The sequence below is a fragment of the Nelumbo lutea genome, chromosome 5 (genome assembly GCF_056320005.1).
Source record: "Nelumbo lutea isolate HS-2025 chromosome 5, American lotus-T2T, whole genome shotgun sequence".
NCBI classification, from domain to species: Eukaryota; Viridiplantae; Streptophyta; class Magnoliopsida; order Proteales; family Nelumbonaceae; genus Nelumbo; species Nelumbo lutea.
The window spans coordinates 64380827-64401351 of NC_142688.1; the positions used below are offsets into that span (position 1 = coordinate 64380827).

A 20525-nucleotide genomic window follows, 5' to 3' on the forward strand; every position below is an offset into this window, starting at 1 on the left:
TTGACTAAGAAAGATCTATGAACCTAATCTTGGTCCACACCCTGAAATAAATGAATATATAGAAGGAGATAGTTAATAGGTTGCCCATGGAGGTCATTGATTTCAATGGCAATGCGTCCATCACAAAGGGGTCAATCGAGCTACCTGTTGCCATCGAACCTTTAACTATCACCCAAGAGTTTCAAGTAATCTTAGGATGAATAGCATATCATGCTCTCTTAGGGCGTCCATTGATATAGCTTGGCCTTAGTTCCATTGACATATCATCAGTGCATCAAGGCCAAACACAATGGTCATGTGGTGAGTATCCTTGCGGCTAGTATCTCGTTCGACAAGATAGAGACCCACCTATAGGATGCGATCTACTACATGGGGATGGCAGATGAAGGTGAGACTAGAGTGGCCAAGGTAGAAGGAATACAGCTGTTGGACCTAGCGAGCGAGCCCCCTACGATGCCAGAGAAGAAGAAGCAAACAAGGTGTGTATGAGTCACTAGCAAAAATGGGGAAAGTTACTATACCATTGTGGAGGATTACGAGGATGCCAGCGCACTGGCCACTAAGAAGGCCATCCCTAAGGTATGACTTTATGATTATTACTTGTTACATTCCATGATTGTTGAAGTCAAATGATCATTGTAAGATATGTACATGCATTTGTTACTATTACTGAAATCAAATGATCATTGTAAACTACATACCTCTGCAATTAAAGAAATATACGCATGCATTTTAAATGTTGCCTCAATCAGAATAATTTTGTTGTACCATCCACACAAAAGGACATTGCAATGATCTCATCACAAAAGGACTATGAACAAGCAAAACAGAGCCCACTAGGATCAAAGGTACGACACGATTAATTAGTACATACAATTAGTAACATAAGGAAATACTAAAAATGACTAAAATGATAGGAGCAATATAGAGAGGTTGTAGAATATTATGATGAAGTCCATATGCCACCCAAGCACATGCAGGATTCCATTGACACTATGAAAGAACCATTAGAAGAGGTAAACATGGCTACAAAAGGAGTAGAGAAAAGGCCATTGTATATCTCAGCCAGATTAGAACCTAGAAAAAGTAGAAGTTATTAGATCTTTTGAAAGGTACAAAAACATTTCTTTTCCCCATCGCAAAGGTTAGGACATTTATTAAAATAAAACTAAATTGTGTTTTCTCTCATATTGATAGAATTCCAGGATGTTTTTTCTTAGTCATACGACCAAATACCTAGATTGGACTTAGCACTAGTCAAGCACTCATTTTGCATCGATCCCAAATTCAAACCTGTGAAACAGCCACAAAGGATATTCAAGCTAGAAATACCACTAAAAATCAAAACGGAGGTTGAATGACTTTTGAAAGTAGGCTTCTTCAAGCCCATCGCCCACCCATAGTGGTTAGCCAACGTGGTTCTAATAAAAAAGAATAATGGACAACTAAGGTTAGTATCCAAGTCCTAAGACATTAGTTTACAATCATTAGAAAGAAATTAGTACACTAACTTTTCCAACCCCGACCCTAGGTGTTGTGTTGATTTGAAAGACCTGAACATGGCTTGGGCCAAAGATGAGTTTACATTGCTGAATATGGATATCCTTATTGACTCAAAGGTCAGAAACCAGTTATTTTCCTTCTTAGACGCCTACACTGGATACAACCAGACCTATATGGACCTTGTAGATGCACCACACAACACTTATAACACCAATGAGGATTTTTTATTATAAGATGATGCCCTTTCGCCTAAAAATGCCAAATCCACATACCAAAGAGCGATGACGAGTGTATTTCACGACATGATGCAGAAGGAGATCAAGTACTATGCAAATGACATAGTGGTGAAAGCAAAGAAAAGAGAAGACCACTCTGATGTACTAAGATAGGTGTTCGCTAGATGTAGAGCTTTTAACCTATGGCCCAATCCACTAAAATGTGCATAAAGAGTAGTCTGGGAAATTTTTGGGGTACAGAGTTGACCAAACTGGGATCCACCTAAATGAAGTAAAGGTGATAGTAGTTTTAGACCTACCTACACCAAACTCTGAGTCTCAAATGAAAACCTTCCTCAGGAAAGTCTCCTACCTTAGAAGGTTTATCCCTCGCCTGGCACATGTAGCAATGCCACTGCTAAAGTTGACCAAGACATCTATAGAGTACAAATGGTTAATGGAACATCAAAATACCTTCAACTAGTTAAAGAAAACTTTGGCTAAATCCCTAACCATGTCACCACCAAAGAGTGGTCGGGAGATTAAGGTGTACATCACATCAAACTCAAAAGATGTAGGATGTCTGTTGAACCAGGAAAATGATGAGGGTGTTGAGTGTTCAAATTACTATGCTAGTAGAACCCTGAAGTTGGTAGAAAAGAATTACTCCTATATGGAGCAGCAAGTTTGGCTTTAGTATTTTCCACATAGAAGCTTAGACACTACATCCTAGGCTAGAAAGTGAAGTTGATTGCAAGGAGCGATCCATTAAGTACTTTATAGACAAACCTCAACTCTCAGGGAGACTTGTGAACTGGATGATGCAACTAAATGAGTAGAGTACACCTAGCCAAAAGCAATTAAATACCAAGCAGCCACATATCTCTTATCTGCCTTCCCAACTGATGATAACTTACCCATCTTCTGAAGAGGTACTTGGAGAACTACCCATCATCATAGTAGTAGAAGATGGAGAACTACCCATCATCACGATCCATCAAGTACTTTATAGACAAACCTCAACTCTCAGGGAGACTTGTGAACTGGATGATGCAACTAAATGAGTAGAGTACACCCAGCCAAAGGCAATTAAATGCCAAGTAGCCACAGATCTCTTATCTGCCTTCCCAACTGACGATACCTTACCCATCTTCTGAAGAGGTACTTGGAGAACTACCCATCATCGCAGTAGTAGAAGATGGAGAGTGGACACCTAACCTTCGATGGGAGCAATACAAACACCTCCATAGGAGTCAGAGTCACATTGACTTCACCAGCTAAAGACACTTCAGCCTATTCCTTTAAGTTATAGTTCCCCTATTCACACAACATAGTAGAGTACGAGGCATTGGTGTTGGGCCTAACAATAGCCAAGGACTTTGGAGCAAAGAAAGTAAAGGTAATAGGGGACTCTAAACTAGTGATTGGGTAGATGAATGGAAGCATAACAGTAAAGAAGTTGACGATCTTTCCATATAGGACACTAATATAGAAGTTAACTAGTGACTTGGAGGTCACTTATGAGTGAAGGGATGGAAGATCCATCATATGGATGGTCGAACCCTGCAAGAAGGTTGTGTAAAATTTCAAAAATTTCTTTTCTCCCATCCAGGAATCGCATTCCTTTATTTTAAATACTTTCCAAAATGGGCTAGTGAAATTGTTATTAGTGAATTGGTTTTGGGAGGAGGAGCCAACCACTTTTTCAATTCTAAAAAATAAAATTTAATTTAATTGCATTTACCTGGATGACTAGATTACTGGTTTAGAATCTCAACTTGATTTAAAGCCTCAAAGGCCAAAGCCTTCTAAATTGCTAAGTGTATGACACTATAACAGTATGATATGAGAGACTAAGAGAGTATGAGAATTGAGAAGAGAATTGTTGAATTGGTGTGATGAGAATGGTGGAGGATATGAATATTTATAGGAATTGAAAATAATTCAATTACCTAAAATACCCTAAAGACTAACCAGTTTTTAATTGTTGGGAGGGGTGTAAGTATGATGGTAAGGCTATGTACGGGGGTCTCCTTGAAAGACGAAGGCTGAGGGCAAAGGGTAGGCTAAATGCTAGGGTGAATAAAGTAATAGAATGCTGTTCTCACTATGAGTTGGACCTCTATTTATAGGGAGAGATCCTCAGGTCCCAAAAGGAAGAAGCTAAAAGTCTTTGATTCCCACTAGGGAAGGGAATCTTTGATTTAGTGTCAATTGTCAAGGAACATCGCTAGGGTTTCACCACATGTCTTATGAGATATCTCAAGGGTGAGCTTTCCTTTCATTTGAGAATTCTCATAATAATCGTATGTTACTTCCTTTTTTGAATCTTCTAGACTAATGTGACATGAATGACATCAATATTAATCTTATGTGTCTTTTGGTCTTACCAGGCACTCTGTCATGCATGGCATTAGTAAATCACATACTTTGGTTTCTTCTGACCTGTGATGAGCTCAAACTCATCGTAGGTTCACTGCAATTCAGAGTTCATCATAGGTTTGTTTGCATTGGCTTCATGCTCATTACAAGTCTGTGGTGTATCTGAGCTCATCACAACCTTGTGATGGCCTTATGTTCAAAGCAAGTTCATGATGGTTTTGAGTTTGTTTTCATTATAATGGTTTCAGGTCTATTCTGGGCCTATGGTGGCCTTGGGCTCACCGTAAGCCCATTTCAGGCTTTAAGCTCATCACAAATCTTTGCGGGTTCTAAGATCATCGCGGATGTGAGCTGAGTCATGGAATCGACATAGGTATTCTTGTCATATCGGTTTAGCACCTTTTGTGCTCCCTCAGTCATGGCGATCAACATATACCCACATTAGCCCCTTGATTATTGGTAAGTGGGAGCTTACTAATAAGCATTTGTGTCATTGGGTTCAATTGGAGGTCTGTGATAGAGAAATGAGAATGGGAGACCGTAGGTGTCGTGGCACCTTGATTCTTTGCTTTTGTGGTGTTGGGTTTGGTAATCATTCTTGTTCTTGATTGGGGTATATGGCAGATTGTGCTCATGAGGAATTTTTAAATTTTTAATTTGGGTAGGTTATTAGCCCCCTGCTTATTAATAAGTGTGAGCTTATCAATAAGCATTCTTGTTTTACTATTCCTTGGTGTTATTTGGGCGAGGACCAAGAGTGGTTGATTTGAGTTATTCTCTCATTCTCCTTTCTAATTTGGGTTGATTGTTCTAATGTGTTCAGCCCCCTATCTTTTGACAGGGTGCTTCCTATTGAGGGATAGTTTTGTGTTGGGTCATTTGGCAGGTTGCCAGCCCCCCTACATCTCTGTAGAATGTAGCTTGTTAAAAGATATCTACTGATTGATAATTCGATTTCCAGCCCCCTGCAACTCACGAGGTGGTCTTTGTTAGAGTTTGTTGTGTTAATTTTGATTTTAGCCTCTTGTTTCTCGATAGGAAATGCTATGCCAAAGACAATTGAGGTTATCATTTTGATTTCCAACCCCCTGCCTTTGGTAGAGTATTTCCTGTTGTGAATAATTTTCTTGAATTTGGTGTCTTGGGCAATGTTTTCATCCCCCATTGTGTTGGTGGTGTACCTAATTCGATGCTCTCCAATCTTCCTATGGATTCATTGGAGGATGTAGGGGTTGTTCATATTCTCATGCTATTTAGTGGTTGTGAGGCTAACTGTTATGTGTTTGATGTGGTTTTCATCATATCACATGCATAATTGTTGTCTCGCATTAATGCATTGTAGACATGTCTGTGGCTCGGGCATTAGGTGTCAACTTTTGCAAAATGACGGTTTGCTAATGTGGTAGTCCTTTTAAATTAGTCTGCTGATTGTCTTGCCTTTCTGAGGGTAATTCCATAATTTTCATGGATCTTCCTTTTTCGATTGATCAATGACGGCAAATTGGTAATCATTTCCTTTATTCTTCCATGGTGCCGTTCGGTCTTCCAGACTTGTGCAAGGCTTCTATAAGAGGGTGATGCTCGAGAAGAGTTTGTGCTTTTTGTTTCATTTCTACTTTGAGTTTGTTCTGCCCTTTTGTGCTCATTTGATCATCTTATCTTCGTATTTTTCTTCTCTTTTGATTTTTTCAGATAACCTATATTACACAATGGCTCCTGGTGCTCAAAAGAAATTTGAGTGTCCATTTGTTGATTTCGTATGAGTTGTCAATACTGTAGACATGCTTTCAAAACAGGAGTACACTAGGATGGTAGACGAAGGAAAGGGTTTTTGGCCCCCTATGCCAGTGTCATGGGGCAAGGTTAGCAAGTTTGATGTTATGGAGAGAAACCTTCCTAGGTTTGCCAAGGTATATGTTGTTACATATTGGGAAGCTTATTATTGGACCTGTTATCACTCTTGGTGCTCCCAGGGTCTTCTTGGGCTTGCCATGGTATGTATATTGTCGCACTTAGGGTTACCAAGGCCTTCTTGGTGGACTAGGGAATATTACATCATACCTAGCAGACCAGGGCCTTCCTAGCGGGCCAAGGGATATATAATCACACCTGGCAGACTAGGGTATATGTCATCGCTCCTGGCAGATTTGGGCCTTCCCAGTGGACTAGGGTATATGCCATTGCTCCTGGCAGACCAGGGCCTTCTCGGCAGATCGGGGTATATGTCATCACTCCTGGCGGACTAGGGCCTTCCTAGTGGACCAGGGTATATGTCATCGCGCCTGGTGGACTAGGGCCTTCCCGATGGACCGGGGTATATATTATCATGCCTGGCGGACTAGGACCTTCCCGATGGACCTGGGTATATGTCGTCGCACCTAGTGCACCAGGGTATAGATAATAATATAATTAGTAAACATGGTTGTAAAAGAGAATTCTGATCAATTTATTAAAGATTGATGAAAGGTACATAATATTCTTTACTCAAGATTGATGGAATGTACAAAAGTAACATAACATGCTTTACTGATGATATACATGCTTTGATGATATGTACAAAATGTAACATGCTCTCTTTAGGGCTCTACATTCAAGCTTGACAAGGTTTACATTGTTACTCATTCTACAACTTCAACCAATGACAATTCAATATTTCATCTTGTTCATATGTAGCTACATCTTTTAGTACATAATATCCTATTGGTTGTGCTTCTTGGATGATGTGAAGCCTGACCTAGTTAGGTGCAAACTTGCTACCTAATTTACCTTATCTGACATGGAGTGTTGTCTTTAGTACCTTGTTGCCTTCCTTGAATTTTCAGGTCTTCACTATTTTATTAAAGTTAGAGGCCATGAGTTGTTTGTACTTAATTTGTTTGTACAATGACTTTTCTCTAGCCTCCTTTATGCATTCGAGTCTATTGCTTAGCAACTGGTCCATCTCTTCTGTCTAGAAGTGTTTTTCCATTACATAGGCTACTCGAGCGGACACTGTCTATATCTCCACTGGTAAAATTGCTTCTTGAACATATACCAAAGAGTAAGGTGTTGCCTGTGTACTCTTTCTAATTATTGCGTGATAAGCCCAAAGTGTTTTGGACAACTTTTCTGCACAATCCTTTTGGTTCTTGGCTACCATCTTTTTTAGCATTTTCAACAAGGTCTTATTGGTTGCCTCTGCTTACCCATTCCCTTATGGGTTAGGTTGTGGATGTGCCTAGTCTTGACCCATACTGTTGTTATAGGTCCTGGACTTCCTGATTTTTTATTGATAACCCATTGTCCATCAGAAACCTCATCGGGACCCCAAATTGATGAACTATGTGCTACCTTAAAATGTTCACAATGTTCTCTGCACAAATTCTCCTTAGTGGTATGGCCTCTGCCCTTTTTGTGAAATAAACAATGGCTACTATGATAAAGCAATATCCCCTAGAAGGTGGGTGTATTTTTCCTATCAGGTCTACTACCCAAGTATGGAAAGGCCATGGTGTAATGATGGGGTGGAGGTTATTGGCTGGTCGATGTATCCTTTAGGCATGTATTTGGCATTTGTGGCACCATCTTACATGCTTCTGGGTGCCTTCCAGCATTGTTGGCCAATAAAATCCTAGGTGTAGGATGTGGTTGTGTAAGGCTAGTTGTCCTTGGTGTGGGGCTGGTTTAGAACTGTGGGTTGCATCTACTACTTCTTCTATTTCCTCACCAACTAGGCATCATAGAGGTTTTCCAGTGTAAGACTTTTTGTATAGCGCTCCATCATGTAGATAGAATCTTTTGGCCTTTGCTAAGAGCTTTCTTCTCATAGCTGGGTTGGCTGGTGTGTTGTTATTTTCAATGTAGTCTATATACATGTTTCTCCTGTCTGCATCACCAACTATGAAGCAATCGTTCTTGTCTGCCTTTGGTACACATTTGTCACAATCATTTTGAGTCTTGACCATATCTATTTTCATCTCTAGCTAGTAATGCCCCAACCTCTATAATCTCCTATAAAGTTTTATAGTTACATCTCCACAGTAATTTCTATGAGTTTCATTCAGGACTACTTCTACCTCTTTGGGTCCTAACCATCTTACCCTGACTTCGTCTGCCATTCTATGGTACAACACTCCGGTCACCAGTTGGAAACTTAGTAAGATTTTTCCATCCTGCTTCATCTCTGTTAGGTTGTTCAACTTCTGTATTATGTCATATCTCCAATCATCATCTTTTATGTTGTCCTTTGTTTCAACCCAATGTCGTATCCTTTCCTTCGATGATTCACATTGCATCTTGATCATTATGTTGATTAGATTCTCACATGGCATTATTTTGGATCCCAATGTGGCTAATGTGTCGGCATATTTATTTTTGGCTTTGTTTTGGTGCTCATTGTTAGACAGTTATGCCCTTAGCTCAAATCAGATTGATGTATATTTTGACATTTATTGTAAATAAATAAAGTACATAACTGATTCATGTCATTGTGGTATGTTTCTATGTAATACCCTTAAACTGAACACTTATGATAGTCGTGTTACTTTAGAATCTTCATAGCCATTGGATAAATGAATCTTCACACCAAGTTGGTTGGGGTGGCTTGTCTCAACTGCTAGGGTGAGACTTGAGGTACATGTAGTGTAGTTTTTCTTCAAACCCTGAACCGGACCAGTATTGCCCTAGACCATATAGATAGCTGGGCAAAACTGGAATGTTACACCTAACCCCTAGACTTAATTATGGGCACTAGGTGTCGGATCGGGCTGTCTTTGATATGTCAACTAGTGAGATCCTTGGAGGGGGTCAAAACTTGGGTATGTTGGGATGGTCCAAGAATTCATTTGAGTGGATGATCATAGTAATAGGATCACTCCCTTTTTCGGACAAAGTGAATGATAGGGGAATGCACTCTCTCTGATGGAAACCTAAACTAACGACAGTTGATTTCAAACATTGAAATTTGTTTTTGCAAAACATAACTATATAGAGATATACATATATACTTTATGGTTTCAAAATGTTTGCTAAAGGTTTCAATTCCCGGGATCTATGCGAGTAGAGAGTGCAGCACTATACCTTGTAGCCGAGGGAGAGGTCTTCTTTTGTCAGGCAGTGTTTGATCATTTTGGGTTGAGAGGTTAAGTATAAGATCATTGAGGGTAATACCTGATGGACTAATCTTGCATCTGCCCATAGTTCTTGGGTTTTCAAAAGGTGGCTGGATCCAAGAACCATTTAGTGTAAATCTTGCTATCCAAATTTTAAATTAGGGTTTAGGGTGAACCGCACATGACGGGTGATGATTTTTGGGCCAAGGAAGGGTGATGAAATTGCCACCTTATCTTATTTAAGTTGAATTCCTTAAATGGATTAATGAAAAAAAACAATAAACAAAATAAATGCAACTAATTACAATGCATGGACAATTCTTTCTAATATGCAATTCAGCAGTTTAACATAAAATAATAAAATAAAACTAATTCAACAAAAGGAACAATTAAAATAATAAAAAAAGAAAACCTAACACATTCACAACCAGCAAAATAATTTCAACAATTAAATAATCCTATAAGATGCATGCTCTAGAATATCAAACCCTAAATGTTGGAATGCAAATCCAAAAAATTTAAGATATTAATTAAATTTTGTTATTATTTTTTTTATTAATTTTATTTTTATTCTTATTATTATTTTTTTGAAATTCGAAATTTGAAATTTAAATTTGAATTCAAATTTGAAATTTAAACTCAAATTCAAAAATTTGAATAATTTCCTATTAACAATTAATTATTCAATTAAATAACTAATTGAAGGGAAACTGAATAAAGCAACAAATAATTACAGCAAACTGAAAATAAAAGGATTAATTATGCTTAAAAAAATTAACAACCACAAAAAAATATTCTAACAAGAAAAATTGCTACTCAAAGGATTAAACAGAAATTAATAAAAAAAATAGAATATGCGGCAATAAAAGAAAATAAAATAAAATAAATGAAGTGAGTTTCTAATATTAAAATAAATAAAAAAATAGAACCTAATAATCCTAAACAGAAATTTGCTTAAGAAATTAAAAGAAAAAGATAGATCTAAGAACAAAATGAAAAAGAAATAGTACTAAAAAATAAACCGGATCTAGAAAAAAGAAAGAAAAAATTAATTAACTAAGAATTCGAAACTTACTATTTTACCAAAAAAGGGTGCTCCAAAATAAAAATAAAAAATAACAAGACAAAATCAGGATGACTACACCTGAAACGCAATCCAATTTTTCTTCTATTCTCTTTTCTTCGGCAGTCTGACAATGCTCCGGTACCCCGCCTTTTGCTATTATGTCCTGCAAAATCAAAGAGAAACAAGAATTAAAATGAGATCATAGATCAAGTAATTAAACAAAAATAAAAAAAAAATAATGTAATAGACCAGAAGAAGCAAATAAGAAATTTTCTCCGTTGCTTCCCCAGCAATGACGCCAAAAACTTGGTGTCTCCGGAAGCGTGTCCTTTCGAAACATCACTTTCAATATTTATAAATTTACCGATTTTCAAAACAACTATGAAACAGAGTTAGTGATGAGAAAGGGGTTGTATCCACAGGGGAAGCAAGGAAAAAATCATTATGTACTTCAATCTGGACAAACTAACACGATTGGAGATTACAGAAACACAAAATTTAATTAATTAAACTAGAATGCTTTAAAATAAAATTCTAACAACGTTGAAAGTGAAACTTGCAAAAAGATAAATAAATGAAAAAATAAATAAATAAATAAACTAAATAGAAATTGTGCAACTCGTTTAGAGGTAGTAGTCTCCGAATGTATCCTTTGACCCTCGAACTCTTGGAGCTAAGCCTTTTGTCTTACCTGACTGAATTTCAGATCTATAGAAAGGAAGACAAAAATTGAGCTAGATAAAAGTAAATTGCAGAAATAAAAATAGGGACTGGAAATTAAGGAATGGAAAGTAAATCTAAAACTAATGGAAAATTGGTAGGGATCTGAATCCAGAGGTGGTAGTAGTGGCTAAGCGAACTAAAAGTAGGAACCCCTCATCTTGCTTGGGCGTTTTCCTCTTTTTCTACCCTTGAACTTCTCAAGAATAGCCTTCTATCTTACCTGGGGGCAGAATCCACCCCCTTCTCAGGACCCCTTGGGTCCTTTCTATAGAGAAGGGTAGATAAAACTGGGATTAGAGAGAAAGAGGGGGGCGACAACTGGGTTTTAGCAGAAATATATATGGGCACCCAAGGGTTTAGAATGGAGGGTTAGGATTGTTCTAAGGTGATCCTAAGGCTGAGAAGAGAAGGAGAGGGTGCCCAGAATTGGATGGTGGAGATTTAGGCGCCTAGGGCTGAAAGATGGAGATTAAAAGGAGTGAGTGGTGCCTTAGGGTAAATGGTTGAGATAGAGTGAAATAGAGGGCTGATATCTAGTGGCTAAAGGCTGAATGGTGAGGATTAGAAGTTAGGTAGCACCCTAGGGTTAGAATGCACTCCAAAGAGGGTGCCCTAGAGTGGAGGGTGGAGATTAGATGTTAGGAAGAAGGGATGGAAGGTGAGGATTTAGCAGTTAGGGGTGGCTAGGGTTTGGTAGAAATGAAAAGAATGAGTGGAGAGGCACCCTAGGGTTTGCTAGGGAGAGGGGAGTATGCTAATATAGTAGGAGGGGCGCCATTCTGAGTTTAGTAGATTGGAGGCACCCTCCTGTGCTCAAATTTTCACAAAAACACCCCCTCTCTCAGCTGGAATTCACACCAGCTCCCAAAAACTGCACTTCAGCCTTGATACTTCCCCAATTTTCCCCATGATTTGCACAGAGACCCTCAGAGGTCACAATATTGAATTTAACTAGGAAAAGGGGACATTTTGACTGTTCTAAGGCCTAAAATACCCCTGAAATGATGCCCTTAAGGCATCAAACTACAGAATTACCCCTGCTTACCGGTAAGTGAGAACTAACTGATAAGCATTTTATCTTCGTGTTTGCTTTGGAGTTTCACGATGGGGTGATGAATAACAGAATTGTAGATGTTTGTGGCATCTTGATCTTTTTGCTTTAGGTCTAGTTATCATTCATATTCTTGGTGAGATGCTCTACGGACTTTGCATATGGAAAATTTTAGTTGGGTATGTTTGATAGCCCCCATGAAACTTGTCAATAAGCATTGTGGTATTCAACTTAGTAATGTTCTTGGATGGGAATCGAGAGTTTTCATTCTGTGATTCAGCCCCCTGTCTTTCTGACTGGGTGTCGTATTGACTCGTACTTGATTTCTAGGTCATCAGAGTTTTTGAAGATGTTAGTAGTAAAATCATAGGAGCGTTTTGTAAGGTATAGATCAATACTTTTTGTACTTTAGCCCCCTATTTCTTGATAGAAGTCATTGTACCAAGAAATAAGAGAAATGAATTAGTTGGCTATTTTAATGTTCAGCCCCCTGTAGCTTGATAGAATGTCTTCTATCGAGAAACACTTAAGTGAGGTTTGTTGAGTGTGTGACCATTGTCGTCCCCCCTGTGTAAGTGGGAGGGTGTTGTATGGGTGTTTTTCAAGTAGAGTCCCCCTTTTGCTTTATTAGAAGGCAAGCTAAAGTCAAATGATGGGTGATTTGAGCAACATATTGATATTCTTGTGATAACATCAAGGATCGTGTAGTGATATGGGGTATGTTATCGCATTTGGGAACGCTGCATGTCATCGCATATGCAAAAGTCAAATTACATCGCAACTTAGGTTTAATTGACATTGTATTTGAGAGAGAATAGACATCGTCGCATATGAGAGGTAAATATCACCACAAAAAGGAAAACTGATGTTTGTAATACTTCGGAAAGCTGAGTGTCGACATATTTGATTGCAGTTCAGTGCATCCCCAAGTAACTTCGTCCATGCTCGGATAAGATTTGAATGTTATTTTGGGACTTAGGTGTCATCAGTCATGAAAAGGCATCGATATCTAATGAAATTTAATTGCAAATAAAAAGATTTTGAATTTTAAGGGAATTTTGTGATTTCATAAGGTATGGTGTTCACGTTTATAGTGATCCCATGTTCACTCAGAAATGAGAGGATCAAAGCTTTGAAGGAAAACATTATCGCAACTCTTCATGCCGACGAAACAAATCGTGCATACTCCTTAGTTTGGAAATTCAATGCAACCAACAAAATAAAATTTAGTTATTTAAAGTTGGGTGTTTTGCAAACTTTTATTGCAATCAAGTACCACTATGATTGGATGGTAAACGTGAATGTGTATTGACATATGTACAATTCAGACTTTAATTGCAGATCGCAAGAGGAAGGAACCGAGTGTTGTATCAATTCCCAAAATAATGTCCAATGTGAAAGGGTATTTTAGTAATCATAATATAAATAATTAGGGAGATTAAGCCCTTGTATAGGTAGATGCAGCATTTTACACATGTGCAGGGTAGATATCTTCCCACCATAGGAAAAAAGGGCCCTTCTTGTTATATGATGTGTGGCTCATTGTGACACTAGCAAGTGCACTAGCCGTTCAAGTAATAAAGTAGTGAGTGAAATATCGTTCCCATGAGGATTTAGTAAACAATTATCAATACTAAATTGAGTACTTCTTATTTGATTAACAAATAAATCAAAATTTAATGAAAGCTAAAAATCCTAAATTAAAATCTATCTAAATCATTGGTCCAATTGCCTTCAAATCAGGTTAGAAGAGTAAGCAGTAAATTTCAATATCAGAATTCAGCAATCTATCAATTTGGATCATTCGAATAAATCATAATTGAGCCTTGGTTTGGTGAAACCCCAAGGTCATGAACAGCCTCTCTCAAGCACATGTTCATCCTATGCATGAGTGACAATTCTTCTATCTCTAACAAGAATCTAATCCCCATGCATGCATTTCTTCAAACACTTCTAATGCATCAATTCAAAACTGAATTGATCACCAACTGAATTGTGCAAGTTATCTCTAATCTTGCATCCAATTCAGTTCTTGAATAGTAGATCTGAATTCCTAGAGTCTCTCTCAAGCACTCTAGGAATTTCAAGTTTTAGATCCATTCGGTCAATCTGAAAATTGCAGATCTGAATTCTCTTTCAAGCAATTCAGATCTTGCAATCTCAGATCTGAGAATTCAGATATGAGTTTTGAAGGTTAGTTGGCCGAATTAATCTACAAAAATACCCTTATTCAAGAAACTCCAAGTACAATTCATGACCATTCGAATGAATAAAAAAGAATTAGATTGCTGAACTGAAATTTTACAAGCTGAAATACATCAAGGAAGAATGGAAGGAGGAGAAAGAAGAAAGAAAATATAACAAAGAAGCAGAATTCAAATTAAAGGAGAATGAAACTACAATTGAGTTATTACAAATGATCTTTGAATCACAAACCCCCAATTTCGAACTAACCTTCTCTTCTAACTTGCTTGTCTTGAACTTCCTTCAGCCCTTCTTCTTCTTCTTCCTTGCGCCTAACCTTCTTCTCTTCTCTTCTCTCAAGGTGGCTGAACCTCTAAGAGTGGGAGAGCCTTCCTCTCAAACAATTGAACACCTCTCCCCCCCCCCCCTAGAGGCCTCCTTATATAGTTTTTCAAGGGGGCTCTTGCCCCTTCTTGAAGCCTCTAGAATGGGGTGCATTACACCCCTTTCTTGAGCTTTCTAGAGCTCTCTTGAAAGCTTCCTAAGGGCTGCTATTCGGGCTGCACTTAGGCTCTCTCTTAGCACATGATAGCTATACATTGAGCTGCTCTTTTGGGCTGAGAATGTGCCTTCCTTGCTGGGCCGAATTCTACTCTTAGCTAGGCTTTCTTTTCTTGGGTTTTCTCAAGGAATCCACTTGCTCTTCTTGGGCCGGAGTGCTCTCTCTTGCTTTCACAACTGGGCTAGGCTGGATTTGGTCTTTTTGAACCTTCTTTTCTTGCCTTTTTCCTTCATTTTCTTGGATTAATTACCCCTAAAATTTATTCTTAGCATTAAGCTAAATTAAGGCAAAAATTAATAAAATCGGCATAAAAATCCATGCTAAAGTCCTCAAAATTTATAGATAAATTGTAGGTTCATCAAATACCCCCACACTTAAGCTTTTTCTTGTCCTCAAGCAAAGATATCAGCCATAAACTGAACATTCCCTCCCTTTTGTTCTTACCATTACCTGGTGAACTTTTTAAGATAGAAATGCATTGAGTAATCGAGAAACTTTTGTAAGTGCTCAGCTCTTATTCTTGTAAATTACCATTTAACACAAGTATAAAATCCAAGGAAAGGAGAATATGAATTTCATCATAGTCTAGCCTTCACTCCTAATTCATATATAAATCATCTCCTTAATTGTCAAAGTTAATAATCAAATTTCACTACGTTTCACATCTGTAACTAAATCTTAATGAGAGTTTCAACTTTAGAGTGCCCTTTTGAACCTCAGTTGTCACCACAATTATTTATTTCTAAGGGTGAGTGTATTTTATGCTCTATCTCACCCTTTTCTTCTTCTTTTTTCCAATGTGAGTGCATTTTATGCTCCATCTCACACACTTTTCTCTCTTTTTTACTTTTTTTTTGGTGTGAGTGCATCTTATGCTCCATCTCACATTGGTCACTTGAGGTAGGTAAATAGGACTCATGTTCTGAGCTGCTAGTTTTACTATTCAGCTCAAAATAGCGGAGTCAATTTGGGCTTTTGTCCTTCTTTGCAATTATTGAACCTCAAGAATCAGCACTTCAGATGTGCACTAGCTCTCTTGATCATTAACCATGAAATCAAGGGCTTCCATACACATGAAGATAGTTAGGGCTAGTCATGCTGAAAGACATATTCAGCTCCCCTTTTCTCATGCATATATCAAATTGGGTCATTCACAAGAATAAAAACTTAACAAGTACAATAGTCTCCCTCAACTTATTGAATTCCTTCTTAAAAATCATCAAATAGATAGTAATGAACTTGAGGAGTTCCAGTCTTTTTTTTTTGTTATGTCATTGCCTGCATATGTGTGTTGGGGTGAATGAGGTGCATGGTTTCAGCCCCCATACCCTAGCCTCGGGCTCACTCCCCCACACTTAAGATGAACATTGTCCTCAATGTTCGTAGTGTTAGGGAATCACACTTGCTAGAGCAAACTAAAGAAAAGAAATGGATGAACTGAGTCTTTAAAGAATTGGAATTTTGAGAAAAAGAACTTTATTTTACTAACTAATATTCTAAAAAGATAAATGACAAAAAGATGCATTAACTTGTTCATGAGCAAGCATAAAAGATTATTGGTTATCAAGATAAACAGTGAATGGAGGTGGTACAGTACCGCCCATTAAATATGGTTTCAGGTGCTAACCATTTACTTTAAATGTGCCCTGAACTGGGTGGGTGAGTTCTATAGCCCCATGGGGAAAAACCTGTGAAATGGTAAAGGGTCCAGACCACCTGGATCTCAGCTTACCTGGATATAAGTGGGGACGGGAATTATATAACAATACATGTTGGCCTACATAAATGTTCCATCTCAGCAAGTTCTTATCATGCCAGTTTTTTATTCTTTCTTTATAAACTTTGGCATTCTCATAGGCGGCAAGTCTAAATTCATCCAATTCATTCAATTGCAACCACCTTTTAGCCCCTGTGGCCTGAATGTCAAAATTTAAGAATTTAAGAGTCCAATAGGCCTTGTGTTCTAATTCAACTAGTAAATGGCATGCTTTACCAAAGACCAATCTGTAGGGGGACATGCCAATGGGTGTCTTAAATGCAGTTCTGTATGCCCATAATGCATCATCTAATTTGATGGACCAATCCTTTCTGGTAGATGCTACGGTCTTTTCCAGAATTCTTTTGAGCTCCCTATTAGCCAACTCCACTTGGCCACTAGTTTGAGGGTGATAAGGGGTAGCTAATTTATGTGTCATTCCATATTTCTGCATTAACCTCTCAAATTGGCTATTGCAGAAGTGAGTTCCCCTATCACTAATTATAGCTCGCGGAGTGCCAAATCGGGAGAATAGCTTCTTTAGGAAGTGTACCACCCTTCTTGAGTCATTTGTGGGTAAAGCCATGGCTTCTACCCATTTGATACATAGTCAACTGCAACGAGGATGTACTTATTCCCAAAAGAATTTGGGAAAGGTCCCATGAAATCTATACCCCAAACATCAAAGATTTCACATATCAAAATATTGGAAAGGGGCATTTCATTCCATCAGGAAATGTTTCCCAATCTTTGGCATTTGTCACATGTGGACACATACCTATGGGCATCTTTGAAAAGTGTGGGCCAAAAAAACCTGATTGCAAAACCTTGGTTGCAGTGCGACTAGCTCCAAAATGACCTCATGCTTCTTTATCATGGCAGAATTGGAGTACCGACTCCATCTCCTCCTCAAGGACACATCTCCTTATGATCTGATCTACACACAATTTATACAAAAAGGGTTGCTCCCACAGATAGTATTTTACATCAGAAAGGAATTTCTTTTTCTGTTGACATGAAAGGTTAGGAGGAAGGACTTGTGCAGCTAGATAATTAGCAAAATCAGCATACCAAGGATATGAGTATTTCTGTATTGAGTATAGCTGCTCATCCAAAAATTCTTCTCGAATGTTGTTGGTTAATCTCAATGTCAAACTCTTGGATTAAAAGGATCCACCTGATCAGTCTTGGTTTTGAGTTTTTCTTGGTAAGCAAGTGCCTTAATGCCGAGTGATCTGTGTAGACAACAACCTTGGATAATATCAGATATGAATGAAACTTGTCAAGTGCAAATATTACTGCTAGTAGCTCCTTTTCTGTGGTGGTGTAATTGAGTTGGGGTCCAATCAAGGTTCTTCTAGCATAGTAAATTGGCTGAAAATGTTTATTCATTCTTTGTCCTAAAATAGTTCCTATATCAGAATCACTCGAATCACACATTAATTCAAATGGGAGGGTCCAATCTGGTGCTACCATGATAGGTGCATGGATCAATTTGTCTTTCAAGATGTTGAAAGCATGAAGCCATTCAGTTGAAAATTCAAAAGTCACTTCTTTTTGAAGCAAGGTAGATAATGGTTTGGCAATTTTTGAGAAATCCTTAATAAACCTCCTATAGAATCCAACATGTCCTAAGAAACTTCTCAAAGAACGAACAGATGTTGGGGGTGGCAGTTTTTCAATTGCCTCCACTTTGGCCTTATCGACTTCTATACCTCTTTGAGAGATCTTGTGTCCAAGCACTATGCCTTCTTGCACCATAAAATGACATTTCTCCCAATTCAACACAATATGTGTTTCTTTGCATCTAGTAAGCACCTGATGGTCCAGGCAATTTGCCTAAGTTCTCTAATTTAAGAAACCCCTTTTCCCTTGAATTGAGGCTTATCATTCAGGTATGCTATCATGAGGTTTATTTCTTCATTTTCTCCTTCTTCAAGTTCTCCCTGCTAGAGGCAGAGTTCGAGAGGATCAGTTATTCTACTTACCTGGAAGCATTCATCAATTGTCAATTCAATGGCATCAATCATAAAATAAGAATCATCACTAGAGGGTGCATGTTTCATAGCATCAGACATTTTAAAAATTATCTCCTCATCTTGTATCCTAAAGCTGAGTTGTCCTTGTTGGACATCCATCATTGCTTTCCCGGTAGCCAGGAAAGGTCTCCCTAGGATAAGCGGGACCTCCACATCTTCTTGCATGTCTAACACAATGAAATCAACTGGGAAAATGAATTTGTCAACTTTAACTAACACATCTTCTATGATCCCCCTAGGATGTCTAATGGATCTATCAGCCAATTGTAATGCCACTCTAGTGGATTGGGGTTCATTCAACCCCAATTTCTTGAAGATAGAATATGGCATTAAATTGATGCTAGCTCCCAGGTCACATAAAGCTTTTTCAATTTTTAAACTGCCAATGGTACAAGGAATAGTGAAACTCCCTAGATCTTTGAGTTTCTGAGGCAGCTTGTTCAGAAGGATAGCAGAATATTCCTCATTTAAAGCAATTGTAGCCACATCTCCCAGTTTCCTTTTGTTTGCCAATAATTCCTTCAAAAACCTTGCATAGTGTGGCATCTGGGCTAAAGCATCAGCAAAAGGAATATTAATATGTAAACTTTTAAATAATTCAAGAAACTTACCAAATTCCTTTTCCAATTTTTGTTGCTTCAGCCTGTTAGGGAATGGAACTTGTGGCTGCTGGTGCATCCCTTGTTGTGCTTCTGGTTGTTCCGTCTTCTGTTGTCCTGTCCCAAGGCTTGTTTCTGCCTTGGGTTCAGCCCAATTCTTCTTTTCTACCTCGGGCAACTCTTTTCCATTCCTTAAGGTAATAGCTTGCACCTGCTCTCATGGATTCACTTCAGTGTTGCTTGGAAGAGTTCCCAGTAGTCTAGAAGAGATTAATTGTGCCAATTGCCCCACTTGGTTTTCCAGGTTTTTGATTGAGGCTTCCTAGTTCTAGAACCTGGTTTCTGCACCTGCTATAAATTTTGTCATTAGTTCCTCCAAATTGGACTTTGGTTCAGGATGATGATAAGTCTGGTGGAACGGCTTGGAAGTATGCTGATTTGGCCAGGACTGGTTTGAATATCTCCTCCATCCTGGATGAAAGGTATGGTGACCCTGATAACCCTGCTGTCTTGACGAATTGCTGACATAGTCAACTTGTTCAGTAGATGGCCTGAACTGATTGCCAACTTGGCAGTCAGTACTGATGTGGCCTCCCCTACACAATTCACAATTAAGAGGCTGCACATGCATGGCAGCTATCTGCATTTCATCTATTTTCTTACTCAGTGCTCCTATTTGTGTAGATAGTGCCATATAAGTATCAACATTATGCAAGCCATGCTGCTTCCTAGTTTGAGTTCTTTCAGAATGCTATTGATAGTTGTTGGCTGCCATTTCCTCAATAAGTGCATGGGCAACCTCAGGAGTTTTATTATTTATGGACCCTTCGACTGCAGCATCTAATATGGTCTTATTTGAGTCAGTAAGACCATTATAGAGTCTGCACTTGCAGCCAAATGGGGAGGCCATGGTGAGGAACTCTCCTTAACAGCTCCTTGTATCGTTCCCATGACTCGTATAAAGATTCCCCCTCTTGCTGAAAAAAAGTAGTGATGTCATTCCTCACTTTAGCAGTTTTAGAAGGGGGAAAATATTTAGAGAGAAAAAGGCTGGCCATTTCATCCGACATAGCTATTGATCCTGCCGGTAATGAATTTAGCCATGGCTTTATCCTTCAAAGAAAATGGGAATAACCTCAACCTAATGGCATCATCACTTACCCCATTGTGTTTGAAGGTGTCACAAATTTCTAAAAAGTTAGAAATGTGTGCATTGGGATCTTTGTGGGCCAATCCACATAATTGCACCATGTTTTGAATCATTTGTATGATGGCAGGTTTGATCTCAAAGTTGTTAGCAGCAATATTGGGCCTGATAATACTGGAGGCAGCTCCAGTGAGAGTGGGTTTGGCAT

The 20525-nt window shown here is 38.4% G+C and overlaps 1 non-coding gene across 1 annotated transcript; it reads left to right on the forward strand.

The window, feature by feature from the left end:
- Positions 1-20073: 20073 nt before the first annotated feature.
- Positions 20074-20180, forward strand: LOC148852731 (small nucleolar RNA R71). The gene has a single exon (XR_016100067.1). It is a non-coding gene; the product is annotated as a small nucleolar RNA R71 (small nucleolar RNA).
- The last annotated feature ends 345 nt before the right edge of the window (positions 20181-20525 follow it).